Source organism: Sminthopsis crassicaudata, chromosome 4 (assembly GCF_048593235.1).
Source record: "Sminthopsis crassicaudata isolate SCR6 chromosome 4, ASM4859323v1, whole genome shotgun sequence".
Lineage (NCBI taxonomy): Eukaryota > Metazoa > Chordata > Mammalia > Dasyuromorphia > Dasyuridae > Sminthopsis > Sminthopsis crassicaudata.
The window spans coordinates 212,082,690-212,097,731 of record NC_133620.1 but is presented as its reverse complement, the minus strand read 5'-3'; the positions used below and the strand labels follow the sequence as shown (position 1 = coordinate 212,097,731).

Here is a 15,042-nt window from a genome sequence, read left to right as displayed (position 1 = left end):
GGTGGGTGGTGGGTGTTTGCGTGACACTAACATGAAGTCTCAGAGCCTCAGAAACAATTGCTGAGCGTGCATGTGTGTGTGTGTGTGTGTGTGTGTGTGTGTGTGTGTGTGTGTGTGTGTGTGTGTGTATAAACCCGCTCCCGCAAAGAAAGGGGCAGGGGCAGGGGAAAGGAGGGAGGAATCCAGTTGCTGCTTGGCTTCCCGGCCGGGCCACCAAAGCCCGCTCCATTCTGGCTGAGAGCATCGCCTTAACATTAGGAACTGAGCCCGGGAAGCCGCCGGCCTGTGCATTGCCTAGGAGAACCCGAGGGGCGGGAGAGGAGGAGGTGGAGGAGGAGGAGATTGAGCATCCTTCTCGACCCTCCTTCTCCTCCCCCTTCTCTCCCTTCTCCTCTTCAAAACCCCCTCCCCGGACTCTTCCCGCGCACATTTTCCCCCTCCCCCGGCTTGCGCTCTTCCCCCCCCCCCCCCCAATCTTCTTCCCAGATCCCTCCTCCGGTCCCCCTCCCCTTCGGCTCCTTCCTCCTCCCACAGTAGCCGCTGCTTTGAAGGCGCTCGGAGATGGGCAGCGAGAGCGCGCCTAGCAGCAGCACTAGCTTGGGGGCCGCCGCCGCCACTGATCTCCTCTTCCTCCGGGGCTGGACCACGCGCCTCCCTCAGTACACCGCCGCCACGCAGTCCTCTCTCTTCGAGTCAATGGCGCTTTCCGCCTAAGACGGTGAGTAGCCTGGAAAGCGCAGCGGGTAAATCGGAAAGCTGGGAGGACAAGAGAGCTTGCCCTTGGCTCTAGGAAGAGGTTTCAGGGCACCCCTTAAACCACCTGCTGGGCCCACCCCCCGCGCCTGGCAGAGGGCGTTGGGGTGTCCTAGTGCTCCGGGGATGCTTAGCTGCCTGGATGTTTGGGAGGGGGGGTGCGAGGGGATTCTGCTTGCACTTCACCTGTCAGCAACTAGAAGCATTTTGCATGTCCCTGGTGTTGGAAATAGGCTTGAGGCTGCTTGCTGCTTCGGCTGCCTTGTCCATGGTTCTTTCCCGCCCCTGAGCCCCTCACTTCTCAGCCTAGAAGGGACTCTCCCGCCAGTCTGGAGCCACGGTTGACCCCGTGCTCTTAGTGCCCTCCCCGCATCACCTGCTTCACTAGGAGAGAGGGAAGGCTTAAAGCCTCATCTTTCTGAGCTAGGTTGTCTCTGAACTCCCCATCCGACACTTCGGCTTATATCCCACTTTTCCCAGTGAACCTGTCTGTCACCCACCTTTGTCAACCTTCTTCCTTAAAAAAGCCTTTCAAGTGATCCCTCATTAAGCTGAGTTCTTTTACCTCGGCAAATTGGGCTCCCCCAGCCCTCTCTTCAGATTTACCTCATCCCTTTTACACAAAGTCTCTTTCCAGCTCTTCTGGTATTCACCTGCAGGAAAATGACAAGGACGCAAAACCAATAATCCTCTCTATATTTACTTTATGTGCAGCTCAGTACTTGGACTTTGAAGCTTGGATGCAATATATGGAAAATTATATTGACTATATTTTAAGAGTATTTGAATGGATTGTTTTTTTGTTTTTTGTTTTTAGATTACTAGTGGGAGGGGGGAGAGAAGTAAGCTTAGACCAGCAACACATTTTTCTTCATAATGAGAGGGTCCCAGTTCTCCAGCTGAGATTTAAGACAATCAGTGTGGCCGAACTATGGCTTTCTTCCTTCTTGTGTAGCACAATTGAATGTTACATAGACTCACCAATCTTATTCCAAAAGGTAAAATATTATTTCCTGGGGGGGGGGGAAGGATAGACAAAAAGCAACTTTAAGGGCTACCTTAAAACTGAACAGCTTTCTTCTGGCTTAATGACAGAGAGGTAGGAAATTTCAGAAAATATAGTGAGTGCTCTTCTTTCTTCTGACTGAGGCTGGGTGTTGTGTAGTAACTCTGCGTCTCAACAGTTTTATCTGTGGAAGTGTTGTTATGGCAGCAGCCTTTATTCCTAAAACCATGTACAATGTTTCTCTATTTCTAGTTGGTTTTGAGGGAAAATAGTGAGTTGTGTTCATTGAGTGAATATGATCAAGGAAGTGAGTGAGAAATGGGGAGGAGGAGGGGAAAAAAGACCAAAATGTTAATGACAAAACTTAAATTCCTTGTTTTCCTATACTCGTGTTAGTGCTTTGATTTAAAAACAGGAATACAGTATTATATATTTCTATTTTAATTTCTCTGACAAGTGATTTATGTGGATTAATTCAGCTTGACTTTCTCTGAAAGCGAATCTTGGGCGAAGTACTGGACTTTTTTCCTTTAAGAATACAGAAATGCTTAAATGTCTATATTTTTATCCATAAACAGAAGAAATAATAATACTTTTAAAATAAAGGTTCATTATTCCTACAGGTGTCCACTCAAATGAACAAGCATTCCTTAAATGCCTACTATGTGCAATGTCCCATGCCAATGCCTGACTTAAGAAACCTTTAGTTGGGTAGGTAAAGATAGACAGATGGATGGCATGATAGATAGATAGAAGATAGTAAATGATAAACAGTCATGTACATATTCATTCCTACATATGTATATATTGATATGTATATATGCATGAAGTTTGGGGAGAAGTATCTTCACTCTGTCGAGTTGGTGAATATAAACAAACCAAGCTCTATTAGGATAAGAAATGGAAAGGGGAGAACTGCTGAGAAATCATCACCTAGAATTATGCTATGCAGAAAGCGGCAAATGTCTTTTCCCCCAAATAATGGAGGGGTCCTGTTCATTTTTTGGTGTGGGTTTTTTTTATTCAATTTCCCAGGTAACTCTAAAGTGTTTTTCACTTCTTCTATTTAGATGGCAGCAAAGACCAGTGGTTGTTATGGAGATGCAATGATTCAGTCATTAGAAAGAGGGTCCTTTTAATGTAAATGTGGACAGCTGCAACCAAAGTCAATAGGGATTGTAGCTAATGACTCCATGCTAGAAGTTATTAAACAACATGAGGAATTTGTATTTAAATTTAGCTTTTGAAGAATACTGAAGCTTGGCACATAATCCTTGATTATTTTTCTTTACATAATATTTATTAGGTAAGAACTTTGTGTTGTCAGAAAGAACACAAAGGTATGTAGCAGTTATATCTGAAACTGTTGCAAATGATCGGTTTTTGAATCATTTTCATTGCTTTTCCTGTGGGGAAATAGAAAAATAGTTAATATGTATACATTTCTATAAGGAAAGAATGTGACACACATTGAAAAAGGTAATAAACACAAATGGACAATAAAGAAAAAAATTTAATCATTATTTTTGATATCAATGCAAGTAGAATCAATCACATAATTAATAAGATAAACTGGAAAAATATTATAAATGTTGAGAGAAATGTTTAAAGAATCTTTTTAGTGGTGACAGTGGTGCTTAAAATAAAATTCTAAAGGACTATCTGAATGCTACTTCAGACTATGGGTAATTTTCTCTACATTATAAGTGAACTAGAACTTAGAAGAATTTTGTTACTTCATATGATTGTATTGATGGTTTCCATAACAGTTAAATACTGAAATGGGGGGAAGACAGGGGAAACAAGCAACAGAACTTACAAATGATACTTGGAATATCCAATATCATTAAACTAAATTTTATAGCATATCAGATACCTAACACCTTAAAGACATGAAGACTGGACTGCATTAGAAATAGTAAAATGAAAATGGAGACAGTTATCCAAATAATTTGTATTAAGACATGAATTTTGTTTTATATTATTAGACATTTAAAGTTTCCAACTTTTTATTGTAGAACTGGTTCTAAGCAGTGCTTATTAGTTTTTCACTACGTGCGTGATCAAACCTTGGTTTATTGGATATCAGGTTTTTCAAACTTAGATTTTAAAAAATGTCTTTAAATCTGTATCAACTATAGCAGAAAACATGACTTTCCTTTTATAATGGAATTATTTTATTTGATAAAACAAAGGAATTTTATAGTGTTCATCTAAAATAAAAACATAACAAAAACTACTATCTTTAATGGAAGTAAAGGGATTGCACTCCTGGGCCAATGAGAAGCATTGAAGTAGTGGAGTGACCAAGATGGATTAGAGAGAGGCAGGGTTAAGTACATTTCAACATGGAGGGAGTCCTTGGGAAACACAGCCTTAGGGAAGCTTTCATGCAAGTTTTTTTTAACAGTCGAAAATCCACAGAGAAAACTAGGGGAGGTTGGGGAATGGAAACATCTGATCAGAACTGAGGCTCCTTTCTTTTTTTTTAGCTGGTTTGGAGAGTTCTTTTAACTGGTTTTGATCGGCCTCAGGCAGTTTGAAGTTCTGGAATATGGGTAGGTCAATTCCTAGTCAGCTAGCTAGTCAGTCATTCAAAAATACAAACCATTTCTTAATTCAAACTAATTGTCAAATAAATTAAAACAAACAAAAATTTTGAAAGAATGAATATGCAAATACCTAACCTTAAAATTAAAACTTTGGAAAGTAAGCTAAGAGTGTAGCATATAACTAAGCAATTTAGGATTTTAGGAAGACAGAGAGATACAATCCTCTGATAACCACTTAAGATGTTTCATAAGTATGGCTATTTCTCATTTTTTCTATTTTCATTAGAGATATTTTTATTTGTGTGAATATTTGCATTTCAATTTTCAAGTAAAAGGTGCTCTACAACATAAAATTTCTAGGACTTATTTAAAAGTTTTTAAAAATCAGCTTCCCCAGTCAAGTTGAAAAATCTAAAATTGCTATACAATTATTTGCATATGATTGCTGAATTTCTTGGCATTTGGTATATTAGGACTTTCTATCTCAAGAACCCAAACCCCTTTACTAAAAACAGATATGCAAATAAACATTCAAAAGCAATGTTGTTCCATATCACTGAATAATGAATCACTGAATCAAAATAATGTTCACATGATAAACTTGTACTATCAACTCAAAATTCCCATAGAGGAAAATTGTATTAAGAATATGCACAAATTTTGAAGCTACCTTTGAATTTCAGAATTCACATCTATTTTGCTATAAAGTATATTTGAATTATTTTCTTATAAAAGAACATTTTCATTGTATTCATTTCTTAGAATAGGAAAGGGAGATTATTTGATCGAAACCTACTGTTTTATAGAGGAGAAAGGTCCAAATAATTTAAATTATTTACCAGGGAAATACAATTAGCCATTAATGAGTCAGGATGAGAAGGTCCAGGTCTCCTAATTTCTCCTAAATCTTTATATCAAATGATGCTGTATTTTTATAGAAAAAAAAAAAAAAAAAAGGTAAGTTAGCTTTTCTGTTCTATCTTCAAGGAATGTCATGCTTGAAAAAAGTTTGTTAGTTGTAAAAATAAAGCTTTATATTCTTCAGTATTTATTAATACATTTCTGGTCAGGAGACATTGTTGCACATAAAGAAAATGCTTCATATAAAGGTGATAGAAAGGAGGGACAAGATTTAATAAGAGTAATGGAAGAGGTCTTTCCTAATCTGTTTTTCTATTGTAGAATGTGTGTGTGTGTGTGTGTGTGTGTGTGTGTGTGTGTGTGTGTGTGTTGCACGTGCGCGCTCATGCGTGTGTTGTGGGAAGTAGTAGTTAGATCAGGGTTTCTTAATGAGATTCATGGACTCCTAAAATATGAATGGATAAGAAAAATTGGATAAGGAAAAAATATCTTTACTTCAAGATAATTGGTCTCCTTTGTTATCCTATATATCGTATATATTTAAAATTAATATTCTGATAAGGGCAACAAAGGGATTCATGACACTAAAAAAGAATAAGTAATCCCTGGATTAGATTATCTCTAAGGGCCTTTTTAAATTTTAAACCATGCAGTGGGTGGAGGTGAAGGGCTGAGTGATTTGGGTTCATTTGATTCTTATAGGACATTATTTGAAAACTTTTTTGATTGCCCTCCTCTGGGTAGTCTCCAGCTTATCAATGTCTTCCCTAAATTGTGAGGTTCAGAAAAAAATAATTAATATTTCATATATAGTCTGATGTGATTACATGTGAGCAGAATACAGGGGCACAGTCATCATCTCACCCCACTCCTAAAGTCCTGTAAGTTATGCCTCTCTTATTGCCATTCAAGATATTATTCAAACAAACAAACAAACAAACAAAAAAAAAAAAAAAAAAAAAAAAAAAACTTTGGCTGCCATATCACACTTACACTGAGTTTTCAGTGCGCTAAAACTTCCCTATAATTTTTAGATAATATTGAGCCAAGTCAAAATCTATCTAAATTTACTGTAGTTTAGCCCACAGCTTCCTATCTTTTTTCACAAGAATTCCATGAGAGGCTTTGTCAAATGGTTTGTTGAAATCTAAGTAAACTATATTGATGGTGTTCCTTTGATCTTCCTGTTTAATAACCCTGTCATAAAAGCAAATTATATTAATTTTGCCATCATCTTCTCTTGATGAAGATGTGCTGTCCTTTCCCCCCTGATTGTTCCTTCCTTTTATAAATGTTCCCATTCACCTTCATATGTTCAAGAATTTAATAGCAATTAAAGTCAAGCTCACTTGTCTGTAATTTGAAAGTTCTATTTTCTTCTCCTTTTTAAAGAATTAGGATGAAAAATGCCTTTCCCTAATCCCTAATTTTTTCTGTACCTGAAAATCTAATCTTGTTCCCTCATCATCTTCCTTCTTTTCTTGGGTATGAAGTTGTCTTCCTAAGCCTCCTTATTCTTAGTACTGGGCTTATTTCAGAATTATCCCATCTTCTTGAAAAGTTTTGAACTTGTTTCTTCTTATACTTAGCTATTTCATTTCTACTATCCTGTGTGCCTATGTGCATAAATAATAATAACAATAATAATAGCTAGCTTTTATATACTATATACTAATTTCACTAAACCCTGGGCATCTAGGTGGCAAAATGGATAGAGTGCCAGGCCTGGAGTCAGGAAGTGTTATTTTTATGAGTTCAACTCCAACCTCGGATGAGCTAGAAAAGGAAATGGCAAATAATTCCAATATCTTTGCCAAGAAAATCCCAAATGGGGTCACAAAGAATCATACATGACTGAAAAATGACTTAACAACAACAAAAATATACCAAACACTATAATTTTATCTTGCTTTATCCTTGGAACAATCCTGGGAGATAGATTCTGTTATTTTTCCAATTTTTATCTGAGAAGACTGAGGCAGATGGCAGTTAAGTGATTTGTCCAGGATCAAATTGTTAATGTGTCTGAATTTGAACTCAAGCTTTTCTGATATCAGACCCCGTGTTCTATCTACTAACTGCCTCCATGCGTAAACTCAGCATTCCTCCATAATCTTGAACTTTGGATCAGGAAGTGTATTGGCACATGCTTTTGTTAGGATGGATTCTGTAGATTTTAATGCTCTGTGTTGCTAGGGGGTTTCAGAGGCAGTGTCAGAAGCAAGTCCCTAGACTGATGTAATCACTAGAAGGAAGGAGGAAATGAAAAGTGAGTTAAGCTTTGTGCATGCTCATTCATGACTGAGGTTCATAGTTCTGAAGTACTAGTTATATTGAAAACTGAAGGGAAAAGCAGAGCATGTCACAACTGGACTACTTGTCACAATAGAGCTATTATTGTATTCTTCCACAGATACCCTCAATAGACTATAGCATGAATTTACTAACATTAGTTTTTTCTTATAATGAACTATTTATTGATCTCATTCTACTGTTTTAAAATATACCAATCTTAAACCATCAAAAACAGATGTTGGGGGTAAAGTATTATATAGTACATAGTGAACATCTTTATATATTGCTCTGTGATCTCACAAGTTCATAAATTTAGAAGTGAAAGGGATCTTAGTACTTATCTAATCTAACATCTTCATTTTAGAGATGAACAAACCAAAGCTGAAAAATTTTAAATGATCTTTATTTAAGTCAAATAACTACTAAAAGACAGAGCTAAGATTTAAACCCAGTTTCTTGGATTGTAATTCTGGGATCTCGTCACAACATCAAATGGTTCTCCATCTTATTGATGTTGGTCCTATCATGGATGAAAATAGATCACTTTTGGAATTTAAATGTCTCTGTCATAGGGGATATACTATGCCAAGTCCAGTAGTAGGCAGGATTCCTTAAAATTGTTAAGGTCCTCCAGATGTTCTTTTTTGTGGAAAATATGCTGATTGCATGAAATGCCAGAACACAATAGGGATTTTAGAATAAATCCCTGGTCACTCAGCAGAGACTGGAATAATATCACATGAAATTCTAGATAGGTAAGAAAAGGATTGTGCCATGCAACTGAATGGGCAACCACTGAGTTAAATTATCAACACCTCTCTTGGACATGCACAGAATACATGGAATACAGTGACTTGAAATTTGAATTAATTAGAAGGAGGTTACTGAATTGCTTTGAATTTAGGAAATTGTGCAATGTTTTCAGCAATCTCTGCTATCAAAAAATAAAACTATATTTCTTAAATTAATATTGTCCAGTGATGTGATGGTGTTATTTGCATGTAAAACTTGAAACTACATGAGCTGTGAAGAAGATTTTTAAACAATTCAAAATTAAGCAAACATGCTTAAAGGATCCATTCTTTTTTTCTTTAAGCATCAGATTAAAATTTATAATAACAGATTCTTCAAATGAACTGATGGGTTCTTACTGAGCTTCTATTGCAAGGGACATTTTTATTAGAAACATTAGAAACATTAGTAAAAGCAATAGAAGGTGATTTCTTTACTTTCAACTACCCATAGTTTGGAAAAGAAAACACATAAATTGATACAACAGGGGTAATTACAAAGTCATATTTTAGTTACCAAAGCAAAGTAATAAAATGTCTATTGATATCTAGATGCTAAATGGATACAGAATAAAAGATTATTTTCAAGGTCATGAACAGTTAGAAGTTCTATTGGTATTCATCAATTTAGCAAAACTGTCCTGAGTTGACAGGTTTTTAAAAATTATTCAAGAAATAACTTTAGCTAATTAGTTTTCATTGTTGACTTAAAATTTATATACATTTGTGCATATTATAAATGTTTGTATGCATGCACATATGCTCAACACAATTTATATATGTATACATCTAAATATATGTATATATATACATATATATATATGTGTGTGTGTGTGTGTGTATGTATACATACATTCTTATGTATACAATTATCCATACAAGAAAATTCTAACTCCCAAGAAGTTGGCTTTGGTGCATAAGGATTCCTTTATTATTTTATTTTCTATTGCAAATTTTCAGTCATAAGTGTGAGAATGACCAAGTTCAATGATGTGACCTTATTTTGTTTCATGAAAAATTGGGGAATCCTTTAGGTTCCTAAAGATAATGAATTTCTTTTTTTAAATCAAAGGATATGAACAATGAGCCAAACTATAGTACAATATATACTTATTAGCCAAAGAGAAACATTTTATATGGTTAACTTCCATAATCATAACGGGCATTTATAATAATGTTTCAATTTGATGCATTGTTTTTTTTTTCTTCTTTTGATTATTCTTTTTCCCTTCCCCCCCTTTTTTTCATTGTCTTGTGCCTAGCAGCATATATGGGAGGATTTAAAATATATAACAACAAATTACCGGTCCAGGAAAGTATTTCCTTATGGATATATGTGTGTGTGTGTGTGTGTGTGTGTGTGCCTGTGTGTGTATACGTATATATCTATGTGTGTGTGCATGTATATATATATATATATATATATATATATATATATATACATATGCAGATATATTAGTAGAAAAAAGTAAATTCATCTTTTCTTTACTTCTTTGTAAATTGTTCTTTTGTTCTCTGCTGCACAGCATCTTTACTTTTTCCCCTTTCATCCCACCAAGCAAGCTAGAGTTGAGAAAAGATATATTTATGTATACATACACATGTATATACACTCACCTTTCCCTACACACACACACACACACACACACACACACACACACACACACACACACTTCTTTCCTTTCCTTGCTGACTCCCTTCTGAGTCTGCTTCTTAACTTGCCTTGCTATTACTTAACCTTCCCCACTCATGAATCCCTCCCTGGTCTTCTGGAGAGCTTGAAGTGTACCAAACTATTCCACATCTTTCCATAATCCTCCAGTCTAATGAATTGTTTTAATGCATCTTACCTGAATTTGGTGAACCTCTCATTAAAAAGAAAAATTGTAAATTGAGCTTTCTCTTAAAATGCTTCTTCAGCAAACCTTCATTATTTAGGAGGAATTTGGTAAAGGTTAGTTGAATTGAATTGTTGAATGAATTATAAGTACAGGAATGCAGACCATAATTTCCCCATTCCTTAGTGGATGGTTTAATGAGTTCTTAGAGACCAAATCACTATCTCCTAAAAGTTAGCTGATTTTTGTCTACCATTGCTTATATTTTAAACTTTGTGCATGTTGGTAAAAGTTGCCAGAATTTATTCTCCATGAAAGTAGACAAGTGTAACAACAAAATAGCCTACCTTCCTGCCATTATAAGCCATTTGAATAATACTTTAATTTAGTGGCTCCCAGGTTAAGAAAAAATACTACAAGCAACAAGGGAAAAAAAAAGATTTAAATACTGTAGAACTACAGTCAGGTTAATATAAAATCTAGCAGCTTCTATATTAAAGGATTGAAGGGCTTGGGGCATTATATTTCTTATTTTTCTCCTGTAAATTTCTTTAAACTTAAATACAAAATGAGAAAAGAAAAAAAAAAGCATTGTCATATACACACAACATGAGAAAATTCAATATAAAAAGTAAATTTCCATTTCAAAAAACCCTATATCATAAATATACTTCACATTATTTTCAAAGCTTCCCAGTTTTTCTTTGCTTCCTTGCTGGCTTTCTTTTGTTCTCTGCCTTGCACTTTTAATTTTTCCCCTTTCTCCTCCCACCACTCTAAGAATATTACAATTAAATTTAGATATTAGGTATACATGTAGATATTTATAAACAAATGCAAATATATACATATATAGTCATACATAATATATGTAAGACTATACAAAGCTTATTTCCTCCTATCATCTGTTTCAATGAAGGTAGGTAGGGTCTTCCTTAATAAGTCCAAGTCTTTCCAAGATTTTTTCCTAAATCAACCAGCTCATCATTTCTTATACCACAGTAACATTCCAATCCAATTACATCCTATATGAGAGATATGAAAATCCCCCCCTCCCAATTTTCTTCATACTTTCTATTCTTGGCTGCAAAGGTTTTATTTATACAAGGAAGTTTTAATTCAAAATAATCAAAATTATCCTTTTTTATACTTCAACAATGCTCTCACCTTATAATATAGTTTAAGGTGTGATACTGTTGAATCAATTTCTTTTACATCTTTTTTCCCCTGGTTTCTTAGAAGTTCTTGATGTTTTTGGTTCTTCCAAATGAATTTTATAATTTTTTCTAACTTGATAAAATAATTTTCAGTAATTAATTGGGATGACATCAAATAAATAGATCAATTAGATACAATTGCCTTTTAAAAATTTGCATTGGTTTTACCTATCCATGAACAATAACTATTACTTCAGTTATTCAAATCTGAATTTATTTACATAAAATATTTTATGTTTATAATAATATAGTTCCTCTATCTGTTTTGGCAGATATCCATTCAGATATTATAATATTAACTAGGTATTATCACATTCTAAACTATAAATACTTGTATATTTTCCTCCTTCCTATTTTTCCTATTTATCCTTTTCCTTTTTACTCCTTTGCTTTGTTTCTACCTGCTATCTTGTCCTCCTATTCCTTAGATTACTCATCCCTCTAAGAACTTTTCTCTTTTCCACTCTCCACACTCTATCCCCATGCCCTCTTACTTCTTTTTGAATTTAGGAAACTTTTATATCCTTTTAGATATGTGTGTTTGTGTATGTGTGTACATACATATATATATATATACACATACATACACACACATACGCATATATATGTTCCTTTTTAACCCATTCTCAATTTCTCAATGAAAGTAAGGTTCCAGCATTATCTACTCTCCCCAACTAGCTTCTTCTATATCAAATTTTCCTTTTATGCCACGTTTCTGTAAGATAATTATTCCTTTTTATCTCTCTCTACACAATTTTATTTTTTTATAGTCACCCTATAATATTTGGCTCAGCCCACACCTTTCTTTCAGTTTACCCAACTAATGATGAAAATCTTAAGAGTATTGTTTGTTTTCTTATATACAAAATAAACAATTTGACCTTATTGAGTTTTTAAGAATAGTTCTTTAATGTTTATCTTATATTTCTCCTGGATATTATGTGTCAAATTTTCCCTTAAGTTCTGGGGGTTTTAAAACAGAAACCTGAAAGTCTTGGTGCTCATTAAATATCTTTTTTTTTGTTTTTCATTCAAGATTATATTTAATCTTGCTGGGTAAATTACCCTTGATAACTTTTGCCTTTTGGAATATAATACTCTATGTGTAATCCTTATTGTAAATCATTGATATTTACATTTTTTTCTTATTGCTTCAATATTTTCTCCACAGCCCAGGAGCTTTGAAACTTGGCTATGCTATTCGTTCCTAGGATCTCTTTCAGAGGGTGATAAATGGATTTTTTCTCAATTTCTCAATTGTTTCTTGTTTTAGAATTTCAGACCAATTTTCCTTGATAATTTTTGTAATATATCAAAATTCTTTCCTTATCACAATTTTTAGGTAGACTAACTGTTCTTATATTATTTCTCCTTACTGAATGTGGCCCATAATATGGCATTTTCACTCTTTCTATCGTCGTTTACTTGCATTTTGTTTTCTTTTTTATTTTTTTTCCTTCTTGATCTGACTTTTCTTGTGCAGTAAGATAACTGTACAGCTATCTTTACATATATTTTAACATATTTAACATGCATTGTACTACTTGCCATGTAGAAGAGGGGTGGGGAGAAGAAGGGAAAAATTTGGAACAGAAGGTTTTGCAAGGGTCAATGTTGAAAAATTGCTCATGCATATGTTTTATAAATGAAATGCTTTATATACATACCAAAAATATTATTTCTCCTTGATCTGTTCTTCAAATTGGTTGTTTTTCTGATGATATTTCACTTTCTCTTTTATTTTTTCATTCTTTTGATTTCTTGGTGTTTTCAAATGTCATTAAGTTCTTCTTGCCCAATTTTAGTTTTCAAGGAATTATTTTCTTCCTTATGTTTTGTATTCCCCATTTCCAGTTAATTGACTTTATTTTCATAATTTTCTTGATTTTCTTGAATTGCTCTTATTTGTTTTCCTTGATCTCTGTTATTTGATTTTTAAAGTTTTTTTTAAATTCTTCTAAGAATTCTTTTGCTTGGGTCCACTTGGCGTTTCTTATTTAAAAAGGAGTGACCTTTTTAGTTTCATTATCTTCCTCTGAATATGAACCAAGTTCTTCTGTATCTCCGTAATAGCTATGGTTGGGTTCTTTTTCCTTTGCTTACTCATTTTTATTTATGTAGCGTTTATTTTGTTTTTTAGCAACTATTAGTGTAATCACTGAGGTATGAGAAATGATATCCCAAAGCCTCAGATCCTTCTTACTGTTATTTTCTAAAGTCTGTTTCAGGATACAACCTTATGCTTTTCTCTTTACTCCTAAGCTATGACTAGGGCCCCCAGTCATACTGTCCTACAAATGATCTTGCTCCCTGTGCTCAGTCCTTCTGGTGTCTGCCAACTATAGCTGTCCTCTTTGCCCTGGAACTAAAACCAGTAACTGTTCTCCTGGAAGTCCCATAGTCAACAGAGTCCACTGCTCCTTGCTACTATACTCACCAGGTGGTTTTCTAGCTCCCTGAAGCCACAGCCTGGGAAGCATCTAGCTGTGATTGGCATCCCTCAACAGTGAAAAGTGCTTCAATATTTTATTACTCAGACCCCCCACACACACACATACTGTCTGTGAGGTGAAAGTTTCTAAATCTGAGGCTACCTTTCCATTCAGCTGGTCCCAAAGCTTGTGGCCTGTTGATTTTGCAGATTCTGCCTGGAGGTGTTTGCACTGGTTAAACCTCTGCCTATGGAAGTTGAGTCTTTGCTGGACTTTTTTTCAAATTGTTTTAGCAGGACAACTCTCATTTTATTTCTGTGGATTTAAGAAAATATCCTGTCTTTTTTTGTGAATCAAATTTGGAGAACTGAAAAGTTTTCTGTCCTATTCCGTCACCTTCCCATAATCCTATTGGAACATTATATTTCATATAGTAATGGTACTTGGTTTACAACCAAGAATAACTTATTTTGGAAAGTTGAATATACTCCTGAAGGGGGGAAAATGGATATATAATGAACTGAAAGAATTTCAAGCATTTGACAAAAAGATCAGAATACAATGGAAAATTTGACATATAAGATTCCGAAGAAGCCTAAGGTAAACATAAGGGCCTCAATAAGGTCAAACTGTTTACTTCTTATGTGGAAAAATATTATTATTATTTGGCTAGTTTGAAAGAACAGACATAGACAGAAGGCTCGAGATTGAGTATGATAGGGTGATTCTAAAAAATAAAATTGGCTAGGGAGAAGTAAAATGGAAGCAATTATCATACAAATGAGCCATGAATGGGAGAATTGTTACAGTGGAAGCAGGTGGGAATGGAGAGCTAGTAGTGCTGAGTTAAACAGGGAATAACATATATATCTACAAGGGCATAAAAATCTAAATTTATGAAGAAATAAGAGGGTAAAGAGACAGAATGATGGATGGACTTCTAGAAATGTTCATTGATCAAGAAATAGGAGGGTAGAAGGAGAAAATAAGGGAAGAATTCTCAGAAAGTTTGTGGATTAGGAAGGTGGTAGAAGAAAATTATACTGAGGGATTGAATTAAGAGAGGGTAGGAAGAATAGTGTCGGAAAATAAGATGGAGGGAAATACACAACTAATAATTATAACTTTGAATGTAAGCAAGATGGACTTAGCCATAAAATGGAAATGGTTAACAGAATGGATTAAAAATCAGAATCTGACAATATTTTATATACAAGAAATATTTTTTTAAAAAATGAAAGATATAGAGTTAATATAAAGGGCTGGAATAGAATTGTGCTTCCATCTGGTGCATATA

General features: G+C 34.7%; 1 protein-coding gene across 3 annotated transcripts in view; it reads left to right on the top strand.

Moving 5' to 3' along the window:
- The first annotated feature begins 511 nt into the window (after nucleotides 1–511).
- The window catches only part of FUT9 (fucosyltransferase 9), a 245,579-nt gene continuing 231,048 nt past the window's right edge, over nucleotides 512–15,042 (top strand). For all 3 annotated transcript variants that reach the window (XM_074310271.1, XM_074310266.1, XM_074310268.1), the window contains exon 1: nucleotides 512–718. The gene's annotated coding sequence lies outside the window, so the exon portion shown is untranslated. The remainder of the gene's footprint in view (nucleotides 719–15,042) is intronic.